The sequence below is a fragment of the Macaca nemestrina genome, chromosome 14, assembly GCF_043159975.1.
Source record: "Macaca nemestrina isolate mMacNem1 chromosome 14, mMacNem.hap1, whole genome shotgun sequence".
In the NCBI taxonomy this organism is placed as follows: Eukaryota; Metazoa; Chordata; class Mammalia; order Primates; family Cercopithecidae; genus Macaca; species Macaca nemestrina.
The window spans coordinates 115,665,089-115,692,419 of NC_092138.1; the positions used below are offsets into that span (position 1 = coordinate 115,665,089).

General features: G+C 48.2%; 1 long non-coding RNA gene across 1 annotated transcript in view; it reads left to right on the plus strand.

Moving 5' to 3' along the window:
• LOC105471886 (uncharacterized) overlaps window positions 1-27,331 on the plus strand; it is a 131,546-nt gene that overhangs the window by 71,933 nt on the left and 32,282 nt on the right. The gene's annotated exons all lie outside the window — the stretch shown is intronic.

A 27,331-nucleotide genomic window follows, 5' to 3' on the forward strand; every position in this document is an offset into this window, starting at 1 on the left:
GCTCATTGGCGCTTTGCCAGAGCCCAAATGCCCATCCAGAGAAACAGGGTTGAAGCGTGGTAGATTCATGCAATGAAACACCATGCAACAAAAAAACCCGAAACCCACAAAATCCGCCAAGCACACACATACACCAATAAACCGAACCCAGGAAACAACACGGATCAACCTAGAAACATAATATTGAGGGAGAAAAAAGACCAGACATGAAAGAGTTCTTACTGTATGTTTCCATTTATATAACATTCAAACACAGACGAAACTACATTGTTAGGGCAGCATAATTAGATAGTAAAACTCAGAAGAAAAAGCAGGAAGCACTCACCATAAGAATCAAGGTGGTGGTTATCTCCGGAAGGGGAGGAGGCCCTGCTCAGGCGGCTGGGAGCTCAGGATGTCCGAGACGGGGGCGTCTGGGTGTGGGCTGTTGCCTATTTCTTGACCTGAGTGATGGATACATGGATGTTTGCTTTATAACAATATACATGCTCTTTTGTATGTTATATTTCACAATTCAAATAATTTTTAGGCCAGGTGTGGTGGCTCACACCTATGATTCCAACACTTTGGGAGGCTGATGTGAGCGGATAACCTGAGGTCAGGGTTTCGAGACCAGCTTGGCCAATATGGTGAAACCCCATCTCTACTAAAAATACAAAAATTAGCCGGGCATGGTGGCGTGTGCCTGTAATTCCAGCTACCTGGGAGGCTGAGGCAGGAGAATCGCTGGAACCAGGAGGCGGAGGCTGCAGTGAGCTGAGATTGTGCCACTGCACTCCAATCTGGGTTATAGAGCAAGACTCCGTCTCAAAAAAAAGAAAAAAAATTTTTTTTAAATTAAGATATATGGGAAAGCTGAGGCAAGTTTAGTGCCTTTGAAAAAATATCCTAGAAAATAATAAAAGGAGGTCCCCAGTGTGGCAGAAAGGGCACACTCTTTGGAACAAGAAAGGAGTGGGTTTGATCCCTGGTGACGCTCCTTACTATAATGCATATAATGCCTTGGGCAAGACATGAAACCTTTCAGAATCTTATTAACCAACCCATAACATAAGAAAAATAGAAAAGGAACCCAGAAGGGCAGCTGAAAAGAGTCTCTTGCCCAGTGCCTGGCATGGATTAAACCTTAACAAGTGGCATCTGTGATTGTTGGTGTTTACATTATGGCCAATGTCCTGGGCTGCTGGATCCAAAGATGGCACCATCAGTTGCCTCCCCGCCACACATTGATGCCACCTCCCTACTGAGAGGTAGATTTTATTGCTCCTCCCCTTGAATCTGAGTGCATGGGCCAATAAAATGCAGCAGAAGCAAGGTCTAAGAACTTCTGAGGTCTTGCTGAAGATCAGACTGGAAGGCTTCCTGGGACATCAGCCACCCAGACTTGGTCCCTGGCTCCACAGCCAGATTACAGAGGAGACATGGCTCCCTGGGTCACGGGATGTGCTGAAGGTTCATGGTCAGGTGCCTCTGGAAGGTTGGAGGAAGTGCATTGAGGAACAAACCAGGGTGTGTCTTGCTAATAGGACTAGGAAAGCCTCTGCCAAATGTGAATCCTTCAGCTGGACATGTTATTAACCCGATTAGTTTAACAAGTATTTACTGGGCACAAGCTCCGGGCAAGGGTCAACCCCTGTCCCTTGCAGAATTTGCGCCCTATGGAAGAATGCAGGTAAGCTCCGGAGTCATGAGTTAAGGTTGGCTCTTACTCAAGGTCTACAAGTAAAGTGGGAGGAGGAACTGCGCTTCCCAGCACTGTCCTCAGAACCCCATCTGTGAGAGGGGCAGAGGGACCAGTGCAGGACGGTCTTGCTGTTTTTAAGTCACAGCAGGACACCTTGACATTTGCAGGCCTGTAAGGGAGTCAGGATGAACCCCATCCCACCAGCCTGAGCCCACCACTCACACATGAAGTCTGATTCCTTGCCATGTAAACTGGAATAATCTTTCCAGAAGGAACTTTGGCATTCATTCCTAAACTTGGAGTGCTCACACCGTATCCAGCAGCTCCACTGGTAGGGATTCACCCTACTGACATCCTCCCACTCACATTCCAAGACGCCTGCATGGCCATGTTCATTGCAGTATTGTTTATAACAGAAAATCCTGCACTCTCTCTGAACACTCGGTCAGTCAGGACCTGCTTAAGTCATTTTTGGTTCCTCTCCAGAATGAAATCCTAAGCAGCTGGAAAGAAAGAATGAGCTAATACTCTCAGCTCATGGGTAGAAGCACTCCGTTTCCTAAAGATATCATCTGTCCTGACTTAATCTATTCATTCAATAGAATTCCAATAAAATCTCAAATACGTTTGTGTTTGCTTTAGTGACACTTGATCAGCTGACTCTACAAGGTGTATTATTGAGCAAGGAGAGGGCTGGAATGTCAGCAAGGCAATTTTGAAGGGCAAGGTGTGGTCACTTGCACCTTAAACTATCAAGTCTTTAAAAGCTAGGTCAAAAAAATGTAGATCGTTGCAGAGGGATCAGATGGACAGAAGCCCAGGAGACCCAGTTGTACAGGGAGACTGGTGTAGCAGAGGACTGGACTGTGGCAGGAAAGGACAAATGAAGAAATGGGGCCAAGATAATGGGTTATCAGTATAGGAAAGAAGTTACACTGGGTTTCTACACCACATTTCTCACAAAAGGTATGTGCGTGGTGGATTAAAGGCCTAAGTGAGATAAGCACAATTTTAACACTTCTAGAAGAGAAGGAAGGTGTGGTGATTAATTCTAATGTGTCAACTTGACTGGGCCACAGAGTCCCCAGATGTTTGACTAAACATTGATTCTGGGTGTGTTTGTGAGGGTGTTTCTGGAAGACATTGACTTTTGAATCAGTGGACTGAGCAAAGCTCACTCTCCCCATTATGGGCGGGCACCATCCAATCCATTGAGGGCTTGAGTAGAACGACGAGGCCAAGGAAGAAATAGTTACTTCCTCCACCAGCCTGGGACATTGGTCTTCTCCAGCCCTTGAACTGGGGCTGATACCATTGGTATTCCTGGTTATCAGGATTTTGGGCTCTGACCAGAACGACACCACCAGCTTTCTGGGGTCTCCAGCTTGCAGATGGTGGGACTTCTCCACCTTCATAATTGTGTGAGTCAGTTTCTTATAATCTCTCTCTGTGTGTCCATACATAGATTTGGGTATTGATATAAATATGGAATATAGATAGGTATTTCCTATGGGTTCTGTTTCTCTGGAGAACCCCAACTGATACAGAAGGAGATGACCTTTATGATTCCAGTGTAGGGAAAGATTTCTTAACAGGGCACAAAGAGGATATACAGACAAAGAAGAGTTTAATAAAGTCCTTTCTATTGAAATTTAAAACCTGTGATTGTCAAGAAATACCATACACAAAAAGAAAAGGCAAGCCACAGAGCAGTAGAAGGTATTTTCAACATGTGTGCAGTAATGGATTAATATCTAGAATGCATAAATGATTTTAATAAATCAACAAGAAAAAGATCTCACCCTCTTAAAAAAGCAGAAGAATGGGCAAAAGATATGAACAGGAAATTCACAGTGGAAGACATCAAAATGGGCAAAAAAGAGAGAAATCCCATGGAAAGAAGCTCAATGTTACTATGAGGTTGAACCTTATGAAATTGTCACTTTCAGCCGCTCAACACGGTTGAATGCTGGTGCTTTCCCACGGTTCCATCCTAGAGCTCAGGGAAGTCTGAGCTAGACCACAGTGAGCCATGATCTCATACCCATCCGAGTGTCCTCACACCCATCCAAGTGTCCTCACACCCGTCCAAGTGTCCTCACACCCATCCGAGTGTCCTCACACCCATCTGAGCATCCTCACACCCGTCCAAGTGTCCTCACACCCGTCTGAGTGTCCTCACACCTGTCCCAGTGTCCTCACACCCGTCTGAGCATCCTCAGACCCGTCCGAGTGTCCTCAGACCCGTCCGAGTTTCCTCACACCCGTCCAAGCGTCCTCACACCTGTCCGGGTTTTCTCACACCTGTCCGAGTTTCCTCACACTCGTCCGAGTGTCCTCACTCCCTTCCAAGTGTCCTCACACCTGTCTGATGTCCTCACACCTTTCCGAGTGTCCTCACACCCATCTGATGTCCTCACACCCTTCTGAGTGTCCTCACACCCATCCGAGTGTCCTCACACCCATCCGATGTCCTCACACCCTTTCGAGTGTCCTCACACCCGTCCGATGTCCTCACACCCATCTGAGTGTCCTCACACCTGTCCGAGTTTCCTCACACTCATCCGAGTGTCCTCCCTTCCAAGTGTCCTCACACCTGTCTGATGTCCTCACACCTTTCCGAGTGTCCTCACACCCATTTGATGTCCTCACACCCTTCCGAGTGTCCTCACACCCGTCCGATGTCCTCACACTCATCTGAGTGTCCTCACACCCGTCTGAGTGTCCTCATACCCATCTGAGTTTCCTCACACCCGTCCGAGTGTCAAAGGTTTAAGCCTGACAATACCATTTGCTGGTGAAGAGGGGCACAGCAGGGACTTAGAGATGCTGACAGAGGAGCTGATGGATGACAATGACTCACCAACTGGGGAAACAGTTTGGTGGCATCTTGTCAAGTTACAGAAGCACATATCCAACTCTTACACATTGCTGGGGAATGTGAAATAGTGCGACTGCTGTGGGAAGCAGGGGCTCCAACAATGCAACATCAAGTCAGCGATTCCACTCCTGCAATGAAAATTCACATTCACTCGGTAGGGTGCCGTGACTCACGCACATTGGGTAGCCGAGGCGGGTGGATCATGAGGTCAGGATATCAAGACCATCCTGGTCAACATGGTGAAACCCTGTCTCTACTAAAAATACAAAAATTAGCCGGGCGTGGTAGTCTCAGCTACTCAGGAAGCTGAGGCAGGAGAATCGCTTGAACCAGGGAGGTGGAGGTTGCAGTGAGCCAAGATTGCACCTCTGCACTCCACAGTCTGGGAGACAGAGACAGACTCTGTCTAAAACAACAACAGCAACAACAACAAAACTTACATTCACTCAAAAACCTGTACACAAATGTCTGTAGCAACCTTATTTGTAATAGCCAGAAATGGAAACAACCCAAGTTTTCATGAATGGATGAATGAATACGTAAACTCTGCTACATCCACACAATGGAATAATATTTGTAAAAAGGAATGAAGTACCGATACACACCGCAACATGGATACCACTTGGAAAGTTGCCAAGCAAAAGACACCAGTCGCAGAAGATCACACAACCCATGATCCCATTTATCCCATGTTCACGATAGGGATCTACAGAGACAGACCTGTGGTCGTTCAGGAACGAGGGTGATGGCTGAAGGGCATAGAGTTTCCTTCTGAGATCACCGAAATGCTATACAATTGACCGGTGATGGTTGCACGTATCTGTGAAAACATCACAAACCGTTGAACTGTACGTGTTAAATAGGCGACTTGCATGGTCTGTAAATTGTATCTCAAGAAAGCTGTTTTAAAAAAACAGCTGAACCACAGCAACAAAAAGAAGTTCAGCTTCCCCCTATTCCATCACTGACCATGGGCACTGAGCCACTCCTGTGTGCCCACCAGGAGCCAAGCCTTGGAGGGCAGCTGCAACAGAGTCTGAGCATGGAAATCCAGAAACGACCCACAGTCAGGAACGCGAATGAAGAAATGAACATGGCATGCCCCGTGGAATATCGCTAGGCAGTGAAACGCAAAGAGCTGGCACTGCACAGACCCGCATGCATAGCTCTTAGCGCAGAGCTTGAGAAGTTTTGGAGCACCCCATAGGTTTGCACAGAGTTTACAGCTACAGATAACTGCTGACAGGTCCTGGCTTGGTGGGTCCCTCTTCCTCTCCCCAGGGTCCTCCTGACCTTCACGCCAGGCCTCTGGGCCCCTTGGCTACCTTGGGGCCAGTTCTGGCTTCTCCACAACCTCTTAACGTCAGGCTTTGCCCAACCAGCGTGTGTATGTCTGGCAATTTCCCGCTTAGAAGCCGTGTGGAATTAAGGAGTCTGATTGGAGTCGGGGAAATCTGAGAGCTGCCTGCCAGCTCTAGGTAGGGGAACAAATGTATGTGCTTTGCAGTGACGGCCACTTTTCCAACAAGAAAATCACAGCATTTCAGAGTTTTTAACTTGGAGGGACTTTAAAAAGAGAGGTTAGAGAAAGAAAGATGCTAAGCCGTATGTGTCCCAGGAGTGATTGCTGTGTGTGCAAATCAACCCTATTGTGTACTCATGATACTGTGAGGCGGGAAGCTAGAGAGGGTGTGCTGGGCATGCCTGTTTCTGATTCACCATCTCTGGGGCCTTCTTTCTGGAAAGATTTGACAGCTGGTGGCTGGAACCATTTGAAGGAGCCTTTGCTTCCTGTGTGGTGGTTGATGCCCGCAGATGCCAAGGAGCTCAGCTGGGACTGTTGACCACAGCTCCTGCATGCGACCTCTCCATGCACCTCGAGTGTCCTCACAGCATGGCTGCCTCAGAGGAGCCAGACTTCTTATCTGGTGTTTCCAGGCTCCAAAAGCGAGTGGACCAGTAGACTCGGCAGAAACTGCATGGCCCTGTGAGCCAGTGACCAGATGCCACATGCATCACTCTTCCCAGATGCTATTGGCCCAAACAGCCACAAATCCACCCAGATTCAGAGGGAAAGAATGTAGACCCCACCTCGTGATGGAAGGGTGGTAAGGTCACACTGTAGACGAGTGTGTGGGAGGGAAGATAGTGTCACATTCATCTGTGGAAAATATAATCTTCCACGTCATCTTAACACACACAGCCTCTTGGGTATTGACCAATGAAACAGGAAATCAATTGATTGACCTATGTATCTCTTCATCGGTCAATCCATCATCTATTATCTATCATATATATATCTCTATCCATCAATCACCTATCTGTAGCTATCTATAGCTATCTCTCTCTCTCTCTCTATCCATTCATCATCTATCTGTCATCTATGTATCTATCATCCCTCTTTCTACCATCATCATCTTTTATTTATCTCTCTGGGGTGATTTGATATTTTTCATATCAATCCTCTCCCCATTCCTTCTGTCAAATGCTTTTAAAGGAGTAAGTTTCATGAACCTATTGTTAGACTTTACTAAAATCTTTACTAAAGGTTTACTAAACCTTCCAAGGAAACATTAGTGTGACTTTCAAAATAAAGGGTTTTGTGGTAGTTTCTGATTGAGTGAGGCTGCCGACAATATTGGTTACAATTGTCTGAACAATGATATTTTCCTGCAGCAGGATTCTGGAATCACCTGGGTTAGGATCCCCCGATGGGTTCAGGTGCCCCTCACACCTGCTCTTCTCTTTTCATCACTACGTTTTGCATGGACATTTCCTTCCTCTATACCTTCCCTCTTCACCTCCAAAATGGCCCTGTGGAATTTGTATTAGCTCCCGGAATGTAGCTTAAGAAACTGTTCCCGGCTGCTGTCCACCACCCTTCCTAGCAGGGCAGCTCTGATCAGCCTTCACCCCAGCTGGGTCAGACCCAGACCTGACTGCACTGTGGCCCACATGCCCTCAGCAGACCCTGGAGTCAAATGCCTTCCAGTGGAGAGGGAAAAATCTCTGGGCCCAGAGCCCCAGCCCTGTGTCATAACCTGGGCTCTGCTGGGCCTCAGTGCCCTTCCATGTTCACTGAAGGGTCTGGCCAGAGGATCACAGGGTCAGTTCCTTACTGTCCCATGACTGTGGTGCCTGGACTGTCTTCCCTGGCACCCCAGATACCCTTGTCCCCTGTCCACCCCCAGATTTTGGAGTGGGAGTTGGGTTGCAGGACCCTTACTCTTGGACTGAGCACTAGCCTGCCTCACTTTTCATCGAGGGAGGAGCAAAGATGGAACAAGTACCAGTCTGTTTCCAAAATGAGGCATCTTCTTATATTTTGTGAGGCTGTTAAGGCCTTGGAGCCCCTCTGACCCCAAGGAGGTTCCCCTAGCCAGCCCAAAGCCTGCGGAGGGGGGTTCGCTTGTTTGAATGAACTTTGAATCAATAAATATAAACACACACACTGTAAAATTCTTGTTTATGATTCTTAATCCCAAATATTTGATCTTTTGCTATTTTTCTTTTATGGTACCTTAAATCAAGATCACATTTAGAAACCAAAGCTGACTCTATTCAGCTAAGCTTGATATTTGGTTTTTTTTTTTTTTTTTTTTTTTTTTTTTTTTGAGACGGAGTCTCGCTCTGTCGCCCAGGCTGGAGTGCGGTAGCCGGATCTCAGCTCACTGCAAGCTCCGCCTCCCGGGTTTACACCATTCTCCTGCCTCAGCCTCCCGAGTAGCTGGGACTACAGGCGGCTGCCACCTCGCCTGGCTAGTTTTTTGTATTTTTTTTTTTTTAGTAGAGACGAGGTTTCACCGTGTTAGCCAGGATGGTCTTGATCTCCTGACCTCGTGATCCGCCCATCTCGGCCTCCCAAAGTGCTGGGATTACAGGCTTGAGCCACCGCGCCCGGCCAAGCTTGATATTTGAATCATTTATTATTAAGTTGTGTGTGTGTGTGTGTGTGTGTGTGTGTGTGTAACAGTGACAAGATGGAATTAGGCAAATGTTCATGTGTTGAAATTTGGGCGTAGTGGTGTTTTGTGCATGGAATTTGAGTTCTGTTCTTAGAACTCTGGCACCAAATGTTTATAACGATCACCAGACTAAGTTTGCTTTAATGCAAATGTTGAATTTCTGCCCGATTCTTACGTATATACACATGCCATAGACTATTTGAAGGCCTAACAAAAGACTGTGTGCTTAACATGAAAAGAAAAAAAAAATTATGTTTGAAACATTAATATGTAACATTCGTAAAGTATTTTGGCTAAAAAGCAAAACAAAACAATCTGAAGCATATTTGTAATCCAGAGAAAACACACAAAGGGTAAAGATGATAGAGGAACAAAAGCATCAGTTAGATAAATGTCACAGAGGAAACACAAATTAAAAGTGACTGAGACATGAACATTTCTAGATTAAAAGGTGACTAGCAGCAGGGAGCCATGCCTACTGAAAGTGACGTAGAAGAGTCTGTCTTCTCTGTAATGAAGACCTCGTTGAAAGTGGTAAGTTGCGTTTTCTGAAAGAGAAAAATAAAGAACAGAAGTAGACTAGTAATAAAGGAAGGAATGCAAACGAATGCCCTAAAACCTTTTAACCTCTTGAAGCCAAGGTGACCTACAGTCAACATGATGCTCAGTGTGGTCACGGTCTATCACTTTACCGGGGTATCCACACAGTTTTGTATTCATGCAGCAAATTGTCATTAGTGGAAATTAGGCTCTCAAAATTATCGAATGCCATATTTAGCCCTCAAAAGTTTATGGGAGTCAGATCGGGCGCGGTGGCTCAAGCCTGTAATCCCAGCACTTTGGGAGGCCGAGACGGGCGGATCACGAGGTCAGGAGATCGAGACCATCCTGGTTAACACGGTGAAACCCCGTCTCTACTAAAAATACAAAAAATGAGCCGGGCGAGGTGGTGGGCGCCTGTAGTCTCAGCTACTCGGGAGGCTGAGGCAGGAGAATGGTGTAAACTCGGGAGGCGGAGCTTGCAGTGAGCTGAGATCCAGCCACTGCACTCCAGCCTGGGCGACAGAGTGAGACTCCGTCTCAAAAAAAAAAAAAAAGTTTATGTGAGTCAGGGGGATGGACGAGGAGACCTGGTCAGTGAAATTGGCCTCAACATGGATTTCCTACAACTCATAAAGGGTCAGAAACTGGGCAGGCCCTAGAGCCACCCAGCCCTGTGTGTCCCAAATGATGCCAGTGTGGGCAGCATTTCCGCAGGACCCAGGCAAAATAAACCAAACAAGGATAACACACCAAGGCTTGCATGAAGCTCCATTTATCCTGCCCTTTATTCTGGGATCACATTCTTTCTATTGGCAGGAGACAGGGGTTATTAAACGGTTTTCAAACACTGGCAACTCCTAGGTTGCCTTTCCGTTTTTGAGGGTTGGGGGATAATTTTACTGACAGACAAAAGTCCCAAACCTGGCGGTCTGTGAGCTAATTCGCCCACCTCCTTGGTGCAGAGGTGAAGCCGCACCAGGCCAGGAGGGGGCCGGGGACTCGGCCAAGACCCAGGTGGACGCCGAGGGCAGAGCTAGGGTGGCAGGTGCCCTCAGCATGCTCCTAGTTCCCCCTGCCTCCTCACTGCCACCTTGGCGGGGATCAGGCCTAGGAGTTCCAGGGAGGTCTCTGGCACTCCTTTGAGCGTCTGCTTTCGGATGGTTGTGCCTTGTTCCTCTGGGGCAATCAACAGAGTTGGCAGATGTAGGCTGCCCTGTGAAGCACCTGGGCAATGCCCCAGCGGAGCATCTGTGGCTCTCCTTAGGGACCTGGGTTTCCTGTTGGCTGCACTCAGTGCTGTGAGCGAACAGTGCGGCCTCTGTGGGGAGATGGCGGCCAGCACGCAGAGGGGCTGGAGGGAGATGGGTCAGGTGGACGGAGGCGCCATCACTTCCTCGAATTAGGAGAGTGGCCAGAGTGGATTTTGGAGAAGTCTGAATTGAGTCGAGGTTGTAAGTACAGCTGTGTGACTCGGTGTGTGCGTTGATCACTTGGAAACGGTGTGTGAAGGTCACTAGAAGTTGTCTTCTTGAGATCCTTAAAGGACCAGTGAAACTGAGTAGCTGGATTTGTTTTTTCCTTCTGGGTAAACAGTCAGGAGAGGTTTCTGAGAGTGGGGCAAACATTTTCTCAGGCTTTTCCAAAGCTTGCTTGGCAGTGGTGCTGGTGACATGAATTTGTGGTGCCCACGAGGAAATGTTTCCTTAAGCAAAGGCCCCATGTTTGCAAAATCGGAGTTAGTGTCCAAATTAGTGAGCGTCTGTGGTTTTGGGGCCCCCAGGGGGTTACAAGTGCAGTAAAGTATCAGGGCTGAAAGAAAAGGCTTTAGGATTAGAAATGCGTCCCGACTCGGGGGCAGGGTGGGGCGGGGGGCTCTCGGCGAAGCACTCCAAGTCCGTGTCCTCACCTGAGAAGTGGAGCGTGAGACTCGTGGAGGAGGTTGCTGTGAGCCTCGCGTGCTTAGCAGGTGCTGGTGCAGAACCGAACTCATACCTGGCACCCGGCACACGGCGGCTGTCAGCACCGCGGTTGTTGCTGGGATTATCCTGCTTTCCATATTTCCAGGGTCACTGAGCCGGTGAGGACTCATAGGCTGCCGAGGACCCTTCCGTTCATTCATGTCCCACATCTTCTGATGAGGATTTCAGGTCTTGGGTGGAATTGTTTAGGACATCATGTTACTGGGATCGTAGTCAAAGCTTTTTGGCCGGGCTGGGCGCTCTCATTTTGTGGCACAGCCCAGGGAACGAGTGGAGACTCTCCTTCCACATCCAGACATCCTGGGCCTCTGCAGCCAAATCCACACCGTCTCTCCCAGGCATCGCCCCCCAGCCCACGGCGAGGCAGCCCTTCCTGCCCCTGCCAGCTCTGCCCTCATACGGGTGTCCTGCTGCTGCCATGACAAATGACCCCCCACGTAGTGGCTCAAAACAATACAGTTTGTTTTCTCACGGATCTGGGGGCTAGAAGTCTGCAGTCAGTCTCATGGAGGTGAAGTCAAAGTGTCAGCTGGCTCCTCCCAGAGGCTCTGGGGGAGAATCCGCAACCCTGCCTTTTCCAGCTTCTAGTGGCCTCCCGCTTTCCTTGGCTTGTGGCCCCTTCCTCTGTCCTCAAAGCGCACCCTCCAATCTCTGCTTCTGTGGCCCATCACTTCCTGATTCAGACTCCTCCAATCCTGCTGTCTCTCTCCTACAAGGAGCACTGTGACTGCCCCGGGTCCACCTAGTTGAACCGGGTTAATCTCCCATCTCAAAATCCTTCATCACAGCTGTGAGGTCCCCTGTGTCCTATCAGGTCACATCCTCAGTTTCAGAAATTAGGACATGGGCATGTTTGGGGACCCAACAGTCCCGCCGCCGGCCCTGTGCCTGATAACGGGGAGCAGCAGAGCCCAGTGGTCCCACTGGCCTGCTACTGAGTGGGGCCAGGACACTTCCTGTCTCCTGTACCGAGGGCCTTCCCCAGTGATGCTTTCTGTTCATTCAGGGGTGTGTGTTGAGCACCTACTGCGTGCAGGTCCTGGGCTAGATGTCAGAGGGTCGCCTGTGAGTACCTACTATGTTCTTACCTATGAGTCCTTACCTGGGTGTCGAGGGGCGCCTGTGAGTACCTACTATGTGTGAGTCCTTGCCTGGGTGTCAGAGGGGTGCCCGTGAGCTCCTACTATGTGTGAGTCCTTGCCTGGGTGTCAGAGGGGTGCCTGTGAGTACCTACTATGTGTGAGTCCTTGCCTGGGTGTCAGAGGGGTGCCCGTGAGCTCCTACTATGTGTGAGTCCTTGCCTGGGTGTCAGAGGGGTGCCTGTGAGTACCTACTATGTGTGAGTCCTTGCCTGGGTGTCAGAGGGGTGCCCGTGAGCTCCTACTATGTGTGAGTCCTTGCCTGGGTGTCAGAGGGGTGCCTGTGAGTACCTACTGTGTGTGAGTCCCTGCCTGGGTGTCAGAGGGGCGCCTGTGAGTACCTACTGTGTGTGAGTCCCTGCCTGGGTGTCAGAGGGGCGCCTGTGAGCTCCTACTGTGTGTGAGTCCCTGCCTGGGTGTCAGAGGGGTACCTGTGAGTACCTACTATGTGTGAGTCCTTGCCTGGGTGTCAGAGGGGTGCCTGTGAGTACCTACTGTGTGTGAGTCCCTGCCTGGGTGTCAGAGGGGTACCTGTGAGTACCTACTGTGTGTGAGTCCCTGCCTGGGTGTCAGAGGGGTACCTGTGAGTACCTACTATGTGTGAGTCCTTGCCTGGGTGTCAGAGGGGTGCCTGTGAGTACCTACTATGTGTGAGTCCTTGCCTGGGTGTCAGAGGGGTGCCCGCAAGCTCCTACTATGTGTGAGTCCTTGCCTGGGTGTCAGAGGGGTACCTGTGAGTACCTACTGTGTGTGAGTCCTTGCCTGGGTGTCAGAGGGGTGCCCGTGAGCTCCTACTATGTGTGAGTCCCTGCCTGGGTGTCAGAGGGGTGCCCGTGAGTACCTACTGTGTGTGAGTCCCTGCCTGGGTGTCAGAGGGGTGCCCGTGAGTACCTACTATGTGTGAGTCCCTGCCTGGGTGTCAGAGGGGTGCCTGTGAGTACCTACTGTGTGTGAGTCCTTGCCTGGGTGTCAGAGGGGTGCCTGTGAGTACCTACTGTGTGTGAGTCCCTGCCTGGGTGTCAGAGGGGCGCCTGTGAGCTCCTACTGTGTGTGAGTCCCTGCCTGGGTGTCAGAGGGGTACCTGTGAGTACCTACTATGTGTGAGTCCTTGCCTGGGTGTCAGAGGGGTGCCTGTGAGTACCTACTGTGTGTGAGTCCCTGCCTGGGTGTCAGAGGGGTACCTGTGAGTACCTACTGTGTGTGAGTCCCTGCCTGGGTGTCAGAGGGGTACCTGTGAGTACCTACTATGTGTGAGTCCTTGCCTGGGTGTCAGAGGGGTGCCTGTGAGTACCTACTATGTGTGAGTCCTTGCCTGGGTGTCAGAGGGGTGCCCGCAAGCTCCTACTATGTGTGAGTCCTTGCCTGGGTGTCAGAGGGGTACCTGTGAGTACCTACTGTGTGTGAGTCCTTGCCTGGGTGTCAGAGGGGTGCCCGTGAGCTCCTACTATGTGTGAGTCCCTGCCTGGGTGTCAGAGGGGTGCCCGTGAGTACCTACTGTGTGTGAGTCCCTGCCTGGGTGTCAGAGGGGTGCCCGTGAGTACCTACTGTGTGTGAGTCCCTGCCTGGGTGTCAGAGGGGCGCCCGTGAGTACCTACTGTGTGTGAGTCCCTGCCTGGGTGTCAGAGGGGCGCCTGTGAGTACCTACTGTGTGTGAGTCCCTGCCTGGGTGTCAGAGGGGCGCCTGTGAGTACCTACTGTGTGTGAGTCCCTGCCTGGGTGTCAGAGGGGCGCCTGTGAGTACCTACTGTGTGTGAGTCCCTGCCTGGGTGTCAGAGGGGTGCCCGTGAGCTCCTACTATGTGTGAGTCCCTGCCTGGGTGTCAGAGGGGCGCCCGTGAGTACCTACTGTGTGTGAGTCCCTGCCTGGGTGTCAGAGGGGCGCCTGTGAGTACCTACTGTGTGTGAGTCCCTGCCTGGGTGTCAGAGGGGCGCCTGTGAGTACCTACTGTGTGTGAGTCCCTGCCTGGGTGTCAGAGGGGTGCCCGTGAGCTCCTACTATGTGTGAGTCCCTGCCTGGGTGTCAGAGGGGCGCCTGTGAGTACCTACTGTGTGTGAGTCCCTGCCTGGGTGTCAGAGGGGTGCCCGTGAGTACCTACTGTGTGTGAGTCCCTGCCTCGGTGTCAGAGGGGCGCCCGTGAGCTCCTACTGTGTGTGAGTCCTTGCCTGGGTGTCAGAGGGGCGCCTGTGAGCTCCTACTGTGTGTGAGTCCCTGCCTGGGTGTCAGAGGGGTGCCCGTGAGCTCCTACTGTGTGTGAGTCCTTGCCTGGGTGTCAGAGGGGCGCCTGTGAGTACCTACTATGTGAAGATCCCAGGCCAAGTGTCAAAGGGCACTTGTGAGCTCTTACTGTGTGTGAGTCCCTGCCTGGGTGTCAGAGGGGCGCCTGTGAGCACCTACTGTGTGTGAGTCCCTGCCTGGGTGTCAGAGGGGCGCCTGTGAGCTCCTACTGTGTGTGAGTCCCTGCCTGGGTGTCAGAGGGGCGCCTGTGAGCTCCTACTGTGTGTGAGTCCCTGCCTGGGTGTCAGAGGGGCGCCTGTGAGCTCCTACTGTGTGTGAGTCCCTGCCTGGGTGTCAGAGGGGCGCCTGTGAATACCTACTGTGTGTGAGTCCTTGCCTGGGTGTCAGAGGGGCGCCTGTGAGCTCCTACTGTGTGTGAGTCCTTGCCTGGGTGTCAGAAGGGGCGCTGTGAGTACCTACTATGTGAAGATCCCAGGCCAAGTGTCAAAGGGCACCTGTGAGCTCCAACTGTGTGTGAGTCCCTGCCTGGGTGTCAGAGGGGCGCCTGTGAGTACCTACTGTGTGTGAGTCCCTGCCTGGGTGTCAGAGGGGCGCCTGTGAGTACCTACTGTGTGTGAGTCCCTGCCTGGGTGTCAGAGGGGTGCCTGTGAGTACCTACTATGTGAAGATCCCAGGCCAAGTGTCAAAGGGCACCTGTGAGCTCCTACTGTGTGTAAGTCCCTGCCTGGGTGTCAGAGGGGTGCCTGTGAGTACCTACTGTGTGTGAGTCCCTGCCTGGGTGTCAGAGGGGCGCCTGTGAGTACCTACTGTGTGTGAGTCCTTGCCTGGGTGTCAGAAGGGGCGCTGTGAGTACCTACTATGTGAAGATCCCAGGCCAAGTGTCAAAGGGCGCCTGTGAGCTCCTACTGTGTGTGAGTCCCTGCCTGGGTGTCAGAGGGGTGCCTGTGAGTACCTACTGTGTGTGAGTCCTGTGCTGGATGTTCCAGGGCACTGCTGAGTGATAAGGCACATGGGCAGAGAGACAGACATCCACCTCCAGCACCACGTAGACAACCCCATGTGGGGTGCTCCCAGGGGCCCACGGGAACATGGAATGGGAGAAGGTTCAGCCCAGAAAGGCAATTGGCCAGGGGAACCATGGAGGTGCTGGAGGAAAAGGCTCAGGTGCTTTGGGCAGATCCAGCTCTTCCCCCTCGTTACGGACTTTCCCGTGTGCCCTTCTGTTGGGGCTGGAGTCACTAGGTTTGAGGGCTGTGGCAAGCCCCAGACCTCTCTGCACCTCAGTTTCCTCCCCGATCAATAGGCACAGTGCACCTGTCCTGCTTTTTCATGAGACGATAGTGACGCTGGGGCCTTGGCATTTTGAGTTGTCTCAACTCCCAGGGAACATCCCTGGCCCTCTCTGTCTCCTGTCTGTTCTGTGGTGGTTCCCTGTGTGGCAGGCCTTCCTTGGTATCTAACCCACTGAAGGCAGGACATGTGAGGGTGTGGGTGTCCCTGATGGCTCCCACTTGGGCTGGGGCTACCCTCAACCTCCACTCGTCAGTCATCGGAATCCTTTCTGCTGTTTGCCTTGGCCTGGGCACCTCCCTGCAGCCTCAGTGCCCCAGTGGCCAATGTAAACCTGCCCTACCTCAGGAATTCCAGACACAGCCTGCCCCGAGGGGCCCCAAGGGGAGGGGAGGGATGGCTGCATTCTTGGTAATGCCAAGGAACTAAGAACCAGATTTTCCCCCTTAGCATCCCACAGCCCTGGATTCAGGTCCCCTGGGAGCACCCAGTGGGGTGCCCAGCACGAGGCCCACAGTAGAGCCTGTTCACAAATTTAACCCAGCTGATCAGAGTCTGTCCGGGTGCTGGGAGATGGAGGGAATGAGGCTGGCATAGGCCTTTGTCTCTTGGGAGATTCCAGTTCGGGAAGAGAGATTCAGAAACAAGGATTAAGTCATATGACAGCTATGGGTGAGGGAACTGGGGCTCTGTGGCAGGTCTGGATCTGGAGGGATAAGAGGGGGTGCAGGGCGGCCACAGTTGGGGGAGGCCCAGGCAGGAAGGGGGCTGGGCCATCCAAGGAATGCTGAGACGTGGGCTGATGACAGTGTGAGAGTTGCTGGAGAAGACAAGAGGAAGAGTTCCTAGTTCCCGTCTCCGAGACCCTCCTTTGGCCACCAACTCACACACTGCACTCCACCCTGCACCCATGGTGAAGTCTAGCTCTCTCTGGCCTGAGCCGGCATCTCTGAAGAACGTGACTGCCTGCTTCTATCTTGGCCACCAGAAGGTGCACCCGTGGATTCTTAGTTTCTCTAGTGGCCGTGTTTTGCAGAGAATGGCACTGCTATGGATTTAGAGCTGACTGTATATCATACAGAAAGGTACATGCAATTTGAGGAGAACCCCAAGCCTTTTTTCCTCTCACCTGCCATAATAGCGGAAGTCTCATCTTTAGTGCTACCCACTTTGTCTCTCAGGTCATGACCTTGATGCTCCTGAAAAGGAAGGGTTCTGAAAAGCCCCTGCAACCCTGCCTGGCTCCCTGCCTGGCAGATGCCTGATGTCTGCTTCATCCCTGAGGAACAGGATTGCAGCTCCTGGGATGGACGAGCATTCCTGTGCCTTCTGGGCTTATGTCTTGAACATCATTCACTTCCAGACTCAGGATTTCCCTGCATTTTGAGGACCCCATACCTTTGCCACCAATGCCTCCATTATTTTCAGGGTGAGCCCAACCTCAGTATTTCATAGGTCCCATTAAAATTGTCACTCCCTGATGGATGATGGGCTCTCCCTGAGAGCGGAGACCATGTCCTTCTCGTGTTTGTCCTGCCTGGCCCCAGCCCTGCTAGGTGCAGAGCAAGAGCTAACCATGTGTGTGTTATACGAGGAGATGATGAGGTCATAGACACTCTGAAGGGTGCTAGCTTACAGGCTGGCTTTGCTCCTGGAGGCTTAGAGACTGGCTCTGTTGATCCAAAGATATGACTACTGACTCCTGCTCCCTAGAAGCCGGTAGAATCCCTTCCCACAGACGTATCAGCAAAGACAGACTCCTCCATGGGATACACACAATAGTGTCACCAGATATGGGATTTTAAAAAAACTATGATATATATAAGAAATTAAAATTTAAGATGGATAATTTTAGCAAAAGTCCAGAAACTATTTAAAAAATAGAAAATTTGGAAATGAAAAAAATAGGACTATACCTTTATGGATGCATTTAGCAGTAGACAGCAGACTGGAGAATTAATTAATTGGAAGATAGGTCTAAAAAAATGTTCGGTTTCCATGGATAGGCAAAAGGATGGAAAATGTAGAAAAGAACATAAGAGTTATACAGGCTATGGTGATATAGATTAATACATGAAATTGGAGTCCCGGAATATGAGAAGACGCAGAATAAGACAGAAGCAGTATTTGAAAAGAAATTTCCCAAGTTGAAGAAAGACAAGGAGCCACAGATCCAAGAAGTGATATCCCAAAGTAGAATAAATCCAAAGGAAACTACATGTTGTAAAATTGTCATAAGTATACTGAAAACCAAAAACAGAATTTATTATCAACCAAAGAAAAAGACATACTATTTTTTAAAAAAATGTTAACATTAGATGGATTGCTAATTTAGCCACAGAAATGATGGAAACCAGACATGATGGAATGAAAACTTCAAAGGACTGAAAGAAAAAGTGGCCCGTCTATAATTCTATACCCAGTGAAAATATCCTTTAATAACTAGGAGGAAACAAGGACATTTCCAGACCATCAAAACCTGATAGAACCAGCTGATTGATGCTAAAAGAAATACTAAAGAGAGCTCTTCAGACAGAGGAAAATTAACCCAGATGGCAGAACAGAAATGCAAGAAGGAATGAAGAACAGTGAAAAAGGTGAATATGTGGTTAGAACTCAATGGATAAAACAATACTAATATCTTGCGATACTTAAAACAAATGGTGAATAAACTATGTCCATGAAAGCACGTAAGTTGAGAGGAAATGGTAAACGAAGCCTTGTAAGGTCCTTTCCTTGTCCAAGAAGTGATAAAAGTGTGAATATAGACCAGACTTCAAAATGTCAAGAATGCATGCTACCATCTCTAGGGTAACCACTAAAAGAGTAGAAAATAACGTCTAATTAATTTGATTAGGTAGAGCAAAAATGAAACAATAAAAAACAAAGAAGGCAAGAAAGAAAACAAAAAGAAAAACAGGGCAGATGAAGCATATGGAAAGAGTAACATGATTGATTTAAAGCTCGATATAGAATAATTACAGAGGCCGGGCACGGTGGCTCACGCCTGTGATCCCAGCACTTTGGGAGGCTGAGGAGGGCAGATCATGAGGTCAGGAATTCCAGACCAGCCTGCCCAACATGGTGAAACCCTGTCTCTACTAAAAATACAAAAAATTAGCCAGGCATGGTGGCAGGTGCCTGTAATCCCAGCTACTCGGGAAGCTGAGGCAGGGGAATCTCTTGAACCCAGGAGGCGGAGCTTGCAGTGAGCTGAGATCACACCATTGCACTCCAGCCTGCATGAGAAGAGTGAAATTCCATCTCAATAACAATAATAATAACAGAATGTTAGTTGAGGTCTGGTCAGGGAAACAGAAACCACGAGAGTTATTTCAAACAAAGGGAATTTATTAGAGGGAATTGATCACACAGTTGTTGAAGAACAAAAAAGAAGCAATGAGATAACACAAAGATGGTAACTGCAGAAAGATTTTACTGTTCCTAGGTCTGGAGGAACCAAAGGGAAGAGATGGGAAGGGTGCTGTGGCCTGGCTACTGCTGATACTTCCAAGGGCATGGGATGGGGTGCAAGAAGATATCCACAGCAAGAACCAACTGTTGCTGCCACAGGAGTAATGCTGAAGGGGACAGGAAAAAACAGAAAGTCCCCTCACCCCAAGTCCTGTGTCTCTCTCTAGGCTATTCTGTGAATGAATCCCAACAAAAGACCAGCTAGTAAGGAAGAATGAGAACTGTAATCTGCAGAGTCCTAGTCTTAGCATTACTGAAAAAAGTGTAAAATAATGGATTAGAATCAGAAAGAATGGATGAATATTAGCTATATAGAATAAATGTATATGGAAAAATACTCCAAATATAAGCCAAAATTTCTCTCATGCATAACCTATTCTATATTACTGAAAATATTTATATGTAAATATAAGGGTTTAGAAAGGTTGAAAGCAAAGGCTTAGCAAACATACACCAGACAAATAATAACTATAAGAAAGCTACTATAGTTTTGGTGATATCAAAGTAAAGAAATATTGCTAGCTGGGCATCGTGGCTCACATCTATAATCCCAGCACTTTGGGAGGCTGAGGTAGAAGGAGGATTGCTTGAGACCGAGAGTTCAAGACTACCCTGGGCAACATAGTGAGATCTTGTCTCTCCAAAAAAGAAAAAAAACACAAAAAGTTAACTAGCTGTGGTGGTGTGTGACTGTAGTTCCAGTTACTCAGGAGGCTGAGTGAGGAGGATGTCTTGAACCCATGAGCTATGATCATCCCACTGCACTCTAACCTGGGTGACAGAGAAAAACCCTATCTGATGAAGGAGGAGGAGGAGGAGGAGGAGGAGGAGAAGGAGAAGGAGAAGGAGAAGAAGAAGAAGAAGAAGAAGAAGAAGAAGAAGAAGAAGAAGAAGAAGAAGAAGAAGAGGAAGAGGAAGAGGAAGAGGAAGAGGAAGAGGAAGAGGAAGAGGAAGAAGAAGAAGAAGAAGGAGGAGGAGGAGGAGGAGGAGGAGGAGGAAGAGGAGGAGGAGGAGGAGGAGGAAGGAAGAAGGAGGAGGAGGAGGAGAGGGGAAGGGGGAAGGGGAGGAGGAGGGGAGAAGGAGGGGGAGGGGAAGGGAGAAGAGAAGAAGGAAAGAAGGAAGATGGAAGGAGAAGAAGGAGGATGAGGAAGATTGCCAGAGATTAAGAGGAGTTGTAATGATAAAAGGATCAAGTCCTACTAGGAAGATATAATTCTAAACTTGCATGTACCTATTATTGAGAGGTTTGAATACATCTTATCAGTAATTGGATTGTTCTAATCAAACAAAAATTCAGTAAGAAAATAAATGCTTTGAAAAATGCTGTTAATAAATATGACTTTCTTGACATATAGAGAACTACATCCAACAACTGCAAAATACACATCCTTTTTCAGGTGTACTAGACCACTTTCCAAAAGTGATACTAAGCTGGTCCATAAGTCATCTTTCAACAGAGTTCTGATAGTTGAAATAATACAGAATATCTTCCCTTAACCGCAGTAGAATTAAGCTAGAAATCAGTAATAAAAATATAACTAGAGAATCTCTAAGTATTTGGAAATTCACCAAAATGCTTTCAGAAGTGGGCAAAAGGATAAATAGAAATGGAGATTTAAAAATATTTTGAATGGAAAACAAATGGTAATATGACATATTTACAATTTTGGATACAGCTGAAGCTATACCTAGAGGAAAGTTTATAGTCAAACAAAAGTACCTTTTGGAAAAGAAGAAAACTTGAAAGTAATGATTAGTGATTTGTGTATCTATCTCAAGAATCTAGAATAGTATCTTCAATCAAATTGCAAAAATGAAGGAAGAAAAAAAGACAATCGCAGAAATCAATGACATAAAAAAAACGAATATGTTATAGCATGGATCAAGAAAGTTAAATGTTGATTCTTTGAAAAGACTATTAAAATTGATAAACCTCCAATGAGAGAGAGAAGCACAAATACCCAATATCAGGAAGAAAAAATGGGACATCACTACAGATCCTACAGATATTAGAGGGTAATAAAGGAAGATTTTGAACAATTTTATGCCAATACATTTAAAAACTTAGATGAATGGAAAAATTCTGAAAAACAATACAACTTACCAAAAGAGATATAAGAAATGAAGTAAAATTTAATTTAACTAGTAAAGAAATTGAATCATTAATTTAACATGTTCCTACAAAAGATCTTCAGGCCTGATGGCTTGACTAGTCAATCCTTCCAAATATTCATGGAAGACTACTGCTTGTCCTTCATGCATTCTTTCAGAGAATAGGAAAAGATGGAATGTTCTCAACTCCATTTGTGAAGACAACATATCCTTGACATCAAATCTGATAAGGATGTTACACAAAAGAAAAAGTATAAACCAGTCTGTCTCGTGAACATACATGTGAAAATTCTACTCAAATTTTAATAAATTTAATCTGGTGAAATAATAAAAGGCTAATACATCATAACCAAGAAAAGTATTGCACAAGGATATTTTAGCATTCAATAAATCAAGCAGTGTAATTCACTACAGTAACAGTATAAAGGAGAAAAACAAGTTATTATCTATGGGTAACCCAGAAATACAGGAAACTTCCTTAATCTGAAAAGAGAATTTTCAAATCGACCAACCAACAAAATGAAAAATATCTGTAGCAAATATTTTACTCAATAGTGAAATATTGAAATTTTCCTCTGAGACTGGGGCTGGAACCAAGCCGTCTGTTACCACCATGTCTTTCCAAACTGTACTGGAGATATCAGAGGAAATCAAATGGAAGGTGTGAAGATGAGGAAGGAAGGAATAAAAGTATTATTCACAAACTGTATGATTATTTGCATAGAAAATGCAAAAGAATATATAAACTATTGGAATTAACAAGTGAATTCAGCAAAGTCACTGAATATAATGTAAAGACAAAAAAGAAATTGTGTTTCTCTACATCCTTAACTGACATTTAATAAAATTTTAAGATGTCATTTATAATGGTATTAAAATACATACAGTTTTCCAAAAAATAAAGGCATTAAAATATATGGAAGACACCTTCATAGTAAACTACAAAGCCTTGTTTGGAAAAATGAAAGAAGATGCAAACAAATGGAAAGATGTTTCATATTCGTGAATGGAAGACTCACTTACGTAAAGATGTTCATTCATCGCCCAATATATCTACTTTCAATGGAATTGAAATCCAACCCCCACATACATTTTGTGGAGATTTCTATGCTGATTCTAAAATTTACATGGAAATGTGAAGGGCCAAGAGTAGTAGCCTGGACAATCTCAAAGAGGAAACAAAATATTAAGAGTTACTTTACTATGTACTAAAATGTGTTGTAGAATTACGGTAAGATAGTGTGATATTTCCTCAAGAATAGACACCTGGACCAATGGAACAGGGTTCGGTACAGAAACAGACCCATCTATATGATCCCTTGATTTATGATCAGCTGGTTCTGAGGAGCAATGGAAAAAAGACTTTTTTTAAAAAAAAAGTATGGTGTTCACTCATTTAGGCCACATGGGGAGAAAAAGATAAAAAGAAAAGAAACTTACAGTTCTAGGTGGTTTGTAGAGCTGAGTGTAAAACATAAAACAATATGCCTTCTAGAAGATAACATAACCACTTTCCTGACTGTAGGGATAGGTCAGTGTTCTTTATTTTTATAAATACATAACTACATTTATTGTGAATATTAAATAGTTTTTAAATTACAAGCAATTTACTGAATCACACTATGCATCAATATACCGTAAAAATCTTACAATTTAAAAATGTACACAATTTAAACTGAAAGTTCATTGACTGTTATATTGCCGTGAACCTCTTTTGCCTGTGTGAAAGGACAGCAGGGAGGCCTGGTGGTTGGGACGGCCCCCTGTGTCCTCCTCTGCAGACAGAATCTGATGGTGCATCCACACACCAGTCCCATGATCAAGATCCCACCAGGCCCACGTAGGTCTGAGCTCTTAACCAGCACGTGTCCACGCCGGTCGAACTGATCTTCACAGGCTGTTGGTAATTCAATACTGTCAACGCATCTTTAAGAATTTCTTGGCTGGGCTCTGTGGCTTACGCCCGTAATCCCAGCACTTTGGAAGGCCAAGGTGGGTGGATCAAGAGGTCAGGAGATTGAGACCATCCTGGCTGACATGGTGAAACCCCGTTTCCACTAAAAATACTGAAGGATTAGCCAGGCGTGGTGGTGGGTACCTGTATGCTAGGGAGGCTGAGGCAGGAGAATCGCTTGAACCCGAGGCAGAGCTTGCAGTGAGCTGAGATCGTGCCACTGCACTCCAGCCTGTGCAACAGAGCAAGACTCTGTCTCAAAAAAAAAAAAAAAAAAGAAAAAAAAAAAGAATTTATTTATAGACAAAAGAGAATGTTTTTTGTTAACAAAGACTTGAGCCAACCCCATTGCTACTTAGGAATATTGTTTTGGAGATTTCCATCAGAAGTCGCTGCATACACCCATTCCTTTTTTAAGGCTACTTCTCATAAGGCTCATGTTTTGAAACCCCTGTTAACAGAAGCCAAACCTTTGGTGTCTAACCCTTGGTTCACTTCCAAAATTTCAGATGATGGGCTGAGTTGAGGAAGAGCAGGTGCTGCCTTCCTTCCCCCAGGGCCCTGGAGACAGACATGCAGTAGGTCCTCAACTCTACACACACCCTACAGGGAACAGGAATAAAAGGAGGGGTTCGGAAAGGCCTTTTACAGCAGCAAGACATACCAAGACTTTTCTTAGATAAACCCATTTCTATAGAAACGATTGGACCTGTACATTTAAAAATAGAGCGAATGCTGTTTGCAATTCAGCTTGGTCAAGTTTTCTCCACCCTTATGATGAATGGCTTCTCGTCCAGACACACGGGCCAAGTCTCAGAAGCGTTTGGGTTATTGACAGGATCATGTGAAAAGGCAAATTAGCATCTGGCTAGGAAGGAAATGAAAGCTAGATTATTTTTGTTACAGGATTTAAAATGTACAAACTCCACCAAAATAGGACTAATTCAAATTGATTCTGGGTTGCTACTCACAGGAGGCCAGAAAATATTCTAACCTTCCCCCACATTATCTAGAGAATATCACTGATTTATTTCATTGTACAACTTATTAGAATATGTACATTTTGAAAACCCACCACTGATAACCAACTTATTAGCTAAAAAATAACAAAACAAACAACAAAAACCTGAACTGAACACAGCACATGCTGACATTTCAAAAATGGGCTGCAATTTTTATTCTACTTAAATTTCCTGTGTATTGCTTGGATTTCAAAAAAACGTGTTAACCCACAGGTTGATTATAAATATGAAATCTCCCCGCTCCAGGCAACACCACACTAAGATCCACTATCCCCCAACTCAATGTAAACAATGCTTTTTGGGCAACGAATTATGAGTGACTCAAAATAAATAAAAATGGGAATTACATTGTTAAAAATCTTTTTTTTTTTTTTTTTTTTTTTGAGACAGGGATTGATCCTGTTACCTAGGCTAGAGTACAGTGGCATGGTCTCAGCTCATTGCAACGTCCGTCTCCTGGGCTCAAGCCATCCTCCCATCTCAGCCTCCCAAGTAGCTAGGACTACGTGTGCACGCCACTATGTACCCAGCTAGTTTTTTTTTTTTTTTTGTATTTGTAGTAGAGACCCTGTAGCCATCCATGGGTTTGGGGTGGTGTGGACAAGGGGGTGGCGGAGGTGAGAAAGATCCGGGCTCTGGCTTGGGCGTGGTGAGAACAGAGGGTCTGCCCACAGAGAGAGGCCCTGGGAGGATCCACACACAGATATGGTGCTCAGGAGGGGGTGAGATGGAGGCAGGGACAAAGCCCTCAGCCTATGCATGCCACCCAGAGACCACTCAACACATGTCCGTGATAGGAGAGGACCACCGCAGACCAGGCCCTGAGGAGAGGCAGCGACAAACCATCCAGAGAAGAAGGCTTTGCAGGGAGACTAGGACTCCACAGAGAGGGAAGGGGCTCTCCGAGATGGGGGTGGCAGTTCCCAGGAGCAGGGAGTGGCCGCCTGCTCCCCAGGGCACCAGAAGCGTGGGCCCGGCAAGCGCCCATCTGCCTGTGTTAATCTCGTTTCTTATCTTCTGTATTTTATGATGCTTTTGCTAATCCTGGAGAGACTGCTCCTCCCATGGCTGGCTAATTCCTAGAGCCAGCAGGCAACGTGACTACAAACACGCCTTTCATGTACATCCCAACCACTCCGGAGCCTGTGTCCCTAACTGTCTCCTTCATCTGACTCTCACACCCCAAACCAATATTTTCACTGCCCTAAATCACCCCAGGGCCAGGTGCCAGGCAACTAGAGACCATCCCTATAGACCAGAGCCTGCCAAAATTATTCAGACTGCCCAGTCCTGCGCTCACTGTGACTTGTCTGCGTTCTGGGGCACACTCTCCCCTCACTCCTGCTGCCTCCTGACCGACCGTGGTGCCTCCCCACGTGACCCTGCACGGTGTGGCGTGCCCCTCTTTTCTTGGGAGCTGTGAGTAATAAACTCTTCTTTCAATGACATTGGCCTTCCTGTATCATCACCTGGTTAGTTCCATAAATTAAACCCCAGGTACCATCATGAAATAGTGCCCATTGCACTCCCTCCTGGGGGTTTAAGCATCTGCCTCTTCCCGATGTGGTTCTCACGGAAGCACAGCCCAGAACCCTCCAGCCGGGCGAGCACGTTAATAAACACAGCCACACAGATGACATCCCTCAGAGAACACGCCGCTGGCCCCAGTTTCCCCTGTGCCTGTCCTCCCACACCCTGCTGGGGACTTGCTGGGAGCCCAGACACTTACTGACTCTTTCCTGGGTTTTTTTTTTTTTTGTTTCCTTAGTCTTTTGGCCCCAGGATAATGAAGAAATCTATTTACAGTAGCAATATTCAGTCTGGTGCCTTCTGGAACAAATTAGCCACAGGAGAATATCTGAGTGGTTTTTTCTGTTCGGAAAACAGCACCGCCGATGTGGAAGCGAGTCCTTGGAGGGGCATTTCTGATGTTCGGGGCCCCGGATCCACCACACGAGGCCCTCCCTAGCAGAGCCCAGTCCCTGCACCCAGAGGCGGTGGCAGCCTTGGCTTAACAAGCCCCGTGCTGTAGTTGGCCACAGAGCCGGTGGTGACCCTGAGGTCGCGGCTGCCCAAACTGAGAGAGCCGGCTTTCGGGTCCCTTTAATTGTGTCCCTTCGAACACTCCAGTTCTGAAAGGAAGTTATTTATATCTGCTCCTCGAGGCGGGCCTAGCAAGAGGCTGAGCTGGCGGCCAGCCTCGGCTTCTCTCTGCGGCTGGCGGTTCGAGCAGAGTTGGGTTCTGAGAACAAAACAAAAGTTTCTTCATTTCAGATGTTCACTAATTCAAACTGGCCTTGGGCCCGTGGGCAGTGTGTTTCTGAGGACTTTGTCCGCGGCGGGGCTCCCTGCTCCCCTCCCAGGGCCTCCCCTTTCGTGGGGTGTGGGGTTTGGGGAGCAGCGGCCTTCTCCTGCCTCCGTGGACAAGCGTGTAATGACAGAGCCACATCTGCGCTGACTCACTGTGCAAACATCCTCCACTGGCCTCACTGCCCCTCCCGGCCCGGCCTCCAGGCCCCCCTGGGGTTCCTAGACTCAGACCACGCTTGTGCATCACCAGGCCCAGGACTCAGGGTTCTGAGATGGGGGTCCCAGGGCGCCCCACGTAGACAGCGCCGTGGCCAGCGAACAGGGCAGGCGCTGAGCCAGCTGGCCGCACGGAAGCCTCCCGGATGATCTGAGGTCCACCCCGGGCCGGCCCTGCAGCCTGCTGGAGCCAGGGTTCTCCTGAAAGCGAAGGGTCACCTTGTGTCTGTGCTCAGACCTGGGAGAGGCTGGGCTGGGTGGATGCCACGTTCAAGTGAAGTCATACCCCATCCTTCTCCTCTGTTGTTCTCCCGGGTGCCCCTGGAACTTTGGACCACCCGGAGGGAGGAATAGGGACCACCGCATGAAAGCGCTGAAGGGCGAGGTGGGCGGGTGGGGGACTCAGCACTGGGAGGGAGGTGCTGCAGGGGACTGGGGTCCCACTGCTCTCACCCCTGCAGCCCCATGGACCCCTCATCCATCCCCTCTTCTCCACCCCACGGATGTCCCTGGTCAGAAGGCCCCAC